At 40.8% G+C, this 5,007-nt stretch overlaps 1 long non-coding RNA gene across 1 annotated transcript; it reads left to right on the forward strand.

Moving 5' to 3' along the window:
• The first annotated feature begins 1,423 nt into the window (after nucleotides 1-1,423).
• Nucleotides 1,424-4,745, forward strand: LOC103892226 (uncharacterized). Its single transcript, XR_656447.4, has 2 exons — nucleotides 1,424-1,533; nucleotides 3,003-4,745. It is a non-coding gene; the product is annotated as an uncharacterized LOC103892226 (long non-coding RNA).
• Nucleotides 4,746-5,007: the final 262 nt, after the last annotated feature.

The following is a 5,007-nucleotide window of genomic DNA, read 5'->3' on the forward strand; positions in this document are numbered from 1 at the left end:
CAATATTTGGGCTTCTCAAGAGGCTATTTTTGTTGTTTGTGACTTACAACTCATTAGAAGACAGTGAAAAATAATTCTGTACCTCTGCGGCTATTTAACTCCTTGAGAACTGTTTGCTTATGAAATCAGGCAAGACTGGAGAGGGTGCTTTGTGACAGTGAAAGAAGCCCAGGACAAATAATTTTAATTGGCAGAAGCAGTGCTGACTGAGACCCCAGACAGCCACCTGAGACCACTGTAACTTTCCTCACTGTTGCCTGTCTCTGTTCTGGTAGATGCTGGGTTGTGTGTTAGATGTAATTTTGCTTTTAGAAAAAAAGAAAAGACAAAAGCACCTGAAATTATCTCTGCTTGCAGTCATTCATTCATTCATTCATGAAATACTGATTGAGTGCATATTGACAGACAAAGATCTGTGCTAGTAGCTGTAGTGATCAGAGCCAGGCCCAGGGCAAGGCAAGTGGGGCACTCATCCCAGGGGCGTCATTTAAGGGGACACACACAAAAAAACAGGAATCAAGATAAATAATACCTTAATGCAATATTTCAAGAAGTCAAAAGTAATGCAAAAGAAAAATTTGTAATGAAGACAGAATCAGTAACAGTGCTATCCCAGGCCATACTAGTGCCTGAGGCAAAAGGAGAAAATTGAAAGGAAAAGAGAAAGTAGAAGGAAAAATATTGATCCTGTCTTTATTCACACTGTTGACATATAGTTCATCACAGATTTTGCACTCATTTTTTAGAGTGTCCCATTAAAATATTATTTATTTTGACTTTGGGGGGCCCTTTTAAATTTTGTGTCTGAGGTAAACACCTCAGTGGCCTCACACTAGGCCCAGTCCTGATGGAGATGCAGAGCTCCTGCTCTTCAGGAGTTTATAGTAATAATGGGAGTGCTACATGCACTAAACAAATTACTGTATTTTAAGGTAAAAAGTGATACATGCAAGGAGAGAGGAGATGGATAAATAGCATAGGCACTAACAGGAAGGAGAGTGTATTTCTACCTAGGGGTCAGTGAAGGTTTTGGAAGAGATTGTGTTTAAATGGGACCTTACCATGTTCTGGCTGGAGATAAAGAGAGAACGGACTCCAGAAACCACATCAAGTTTTCAAATGAAGAAAGAAGCATTACCAGGTCAGAATAGAGTAAGGGAGCTCAGCGCCTATAAATGGAGAAGGTGTGCCAAGTGTGGATGAAAGGGTGTGTTTATAGGGTGCAGAGCATGTCTGGGAGTCCTTCCTGTGGCACAGGAGAAGGCCTTGTAGGGATGGATTCATTTTACAACCACCTTATATAAACAAGACCCTTCTTTCCAGTTTTCCAGAGGGAGACAGAAGCCAGTGTGTGGAAACGAGTGAATAAATCATGCTTGTGAATGATGAAGGAGGAGCCTTGTACCTAAAAGTTATCTTCATTCATCAAGTTAAATCTTGCCTCAAAGACTAATCTCTGACCCAGCAAGCAACATTCTGCAGCGGTCAAGATGCATGCCAATGACAAAAATCTTAATGTACAATATCAAATTGGTATAAACTACAGTTACACAAAAGCAGAGGATAAAGCATGAATTCAGAATCTTCTACAAATTAATATCCAAGATTGAATCAGGGCTGAGCTAGAGGGTTTGATTCTGAATCTTGTAATTCGTTCAGGTCCCACCCTCCTTTATTTACTACTAACCGCCTTAAGGTTCAGAAACAGAGATTCTGGGAGGTTGTTTTGACCTAGTTCTCTGTTTTGAATAAGAGGAATCATTTGTGAATCTCTACTAACCCAGCTGGAGGAGGAGCAGAGAGGAGGTTCCCACTATGCAGAGTGAAAGAGAGTGTTAGCAAGAGTCAGCAGAGATCACCTGACCCACAACAAGTCAAATCTAGACTGCTGGGCAAGCAGTGAATGGTCACCATTAGCAATTATTTGTTGGGTTAAGAAATGAACAGCACAAATCCTGCAGATTGTATTTTTCTAAAATTAGCTCACACTCACATAATATCTAACAGGGAGGGGGAGAAACAAGCCACCTGAAGATAAAATTGATGGCATTCTATGCTCCCAAAAGACATTCACAATCTTCCAGGAGGAGTGAAGGTATTCACTGTCCACTGGGTGACTTTACACCCACATCGTTAAAGCCTTTACCTCACCTAGAGGCTTTACTTTCTCAGAAAACCAAATGACCAAGTTACCAGATTAGAAAAACAATCTGTTTTAAGAATGAAAAAGTTTTGGCCTAAAGTGCACTGATGCACTTACTTTTTACAGAGTGATAGGAAACAGTTTTTCACAGACTCAGAGGAGGTGAGCATTGAAAGGGGGCATGGATGTCACTAGCCCAGTGGCAGTACAGCTGTGGAATCCTTTCTCCAGGGGAGGCCCCTCAGCTATCCCAGTATGTAAAAGAAACCGAAGGGAGCTGCTCTGGCCAAAGTCAGAAAGGGCCTGGAAACCTCAAATCACAGCTTTTGCATAACCCTAAATAAGCCAGTGTAAAACCAAATAAAACAAAAAAGGAGACGAAGAAGAAAAATCCCCAAGGAAGCAGAAGCAGCGAAAGTTTGGAAGATTTGCTCAAAGACACACAGGTGTAAGGGATGGGTTTGGGATACAGCTCCTGACTCTAGGTTCTGGCTTTTCCTGCTATGCCCACAGACAGGATGTCAAATCCAAATGATGCCATTTCCCCTGGCAGTGTGTGAGCTCACAGGACCCACATGGTGTATCTGTAAGGCACACTGGAGTAATGGACGGAGGCCATTGGTCCTTGGGGACTGGGTAGTTACAAGCCTGGCCCAGCCACCCTGAGGGGTGAGAGACATTTTTCTCTCCATACGTCTGTAACTCATCCCTGTGGGGAACACAACCTGGGAAGCTCTAGGCTATGTAGTCTGGCTCCCTACTCTTCCAGAGAAAAACAAGAGAGGAAAAGATTTTGGCCTGATCATGTTCTAACTGTGCCTTCAGTGTTAATCATGTACTGTTTTCTACACTTGCTCAGCAGCAAGATCTCCTATGCACCTGGAACAGGGCTGTGTGCTAAACCACGTCAGCAGAAGTTGGCTGTGGGAACTGGGAAAGAGGATGGATGCCAAATGTCTAGCACGGTGGTGACAACAGGAGGTACTCAATGAAGAGCATTCTCTCCCACCTCTCCACCCACCCCTAGAACTGTTACCAACAGCAGCCTGTAAACCACAAGGGGGACATCAAAGCTGACTTCCAGTAAACCAGCCTTGCTCAAAGTGGTTAAGAGAAAAAAAGGAACTTTTGCTTTAAACATAGCTTTAAGGAGAAAAGTTGTTTCTCTTTCAACTAATACAAATATGTTTAATATTTGAGATGTTGGCTACATCCACCCTTAATATTGTTTTGAAAAGTTCAAGCAGTAACAGAACACAAATTGAGAGATATGCAGGCTTCCTCACATGTGTCAGCTCGATTACACTACTTACTCTGTGGACTTTCTGCTCAGAGATTAACTGTAACCATTTCATTTCATTTCACACTTTCCCATTTAAAATGGTATGTCGCTGAGCTAATGCAGTTAGCATAGCCATTTCCTGTTTGGTTTTCCTTTTCTATTTAAATACTGTAAAAGATATTGCACTATTCCCTGTGTGGGCTTTAATCAGTAAGTGTAATTTTATTGTGTAAATTACATAACCAGTGACCTACAAAGACATCTGCTTCTAGCCAGTTGTGTGACCTTAGGCAAGTTACTTATTTTCCTTGGTCTCAGGTCTTAGTTAAAAAAAACAGGATTAATAATGCCCCTACTGTTAAGAAAATTAATTGTTGGGAGGATTGAGATAATGTGCTTACATTTCTTAGCATACAGGCCCCTTCCCAGATTCTTGTAGGAAGGTAAGAGAGTAATAATTCAGATTCTGAATGTGCTAGAACTATTCTAAATGCTTTTTGCACATTTACTTAATCTTCTCAAGGACCTTGTGAGCTAGAAACTATGATTATTCTCATTTTACAGAAGAAGAAACTGGGACATAGAGAGGTTAAGGAACTTGACCCCACACACAAGTAAGTGGGGTCAAGTTCATGCAGTTGGTTCCAGAGGCTGAATTTGTAGTTCTACGACCCTTACCAAATGTAGGTTCCTAACATTAACATTTTTGGGTGATTCCATATGTCTGTGATTCATAAATTTTTGTGAAAAAAAGCCAACTTCTCTTTTAATATAGTCAAAGTGCTGGACAGAAGTTTAATAATTCTATCGGTATAGCCTCTTTTCCCAAGAATAATACTAGATTCAAACCAAGTCAGATAAATGGCTGCCCAGGCACCTTCCCCTTCTCTGCTAAATGCCCTCTTAATTTAACCAAAGTCTCAGAGAAAACCAAAATCTGTCCTTTGAGTTTCAAATGAATTGCCTCATATTCCCATCTGAGGGGTGCTTGCACCCCTTTCTCCTCCTGGATTCTAGATGGAGAGGGAAGGTGTAGCTTTACATATTGCCGGTCAAGTTCCAATTATTTCCACATAAATATTTAATCTATGTATAAATATGTGTATCACCACGTTGTCCACTGTGGGCTTTCTCTATCATGTGGATCTGGATGTCAAAAATCCAATCCCTTCCCTTAATTTACACACACACACACACACACACACGTCTTTATCTGTTCTGTTTTGTAATTTGTATGTACTTTAGATCCTTTGCTGAAGACTTGGATAAATAAAGGGGTTTATATGATACCAATTCCAACAAATTAAAACAATTTAAAATTGATGTTATATAATTTTTTTCCATCAACTGGGGCCTGTACCATGTGGTTCAACAATCTCCCCACCCTTCTACCCAGATTCTCACTAGTTAAAAAAATAGTACACTTTCCTTTTTTTATGCAGAGCAAGTCAATCCTGTCTTTGTCCTATCTTTTCCTTCCATAACTTTCCTTAGGCTTTTTTGCTCAAATCTTTGCATCAGGCTGGCTCATCAAGGTAGGAGAAATTCTGAAGCCAGCTGCTGAGATAGTCTGTTTTCTTAG

Source organism: Pongo abelii, chromosome 14 (genome assembly GCF_028885655.2).
Source record: "Pongo abelii isolate AG06213 chromosome 14, NHGRI_mPonAbe1-v2.0_pri, whole genome shotgun sequence".
Taxonomy (NCBI): Eukaryota; Metazoa; Chordata; class Mammalia; order Primates; family Hominidae; genus Pongo; species Pongo abelii.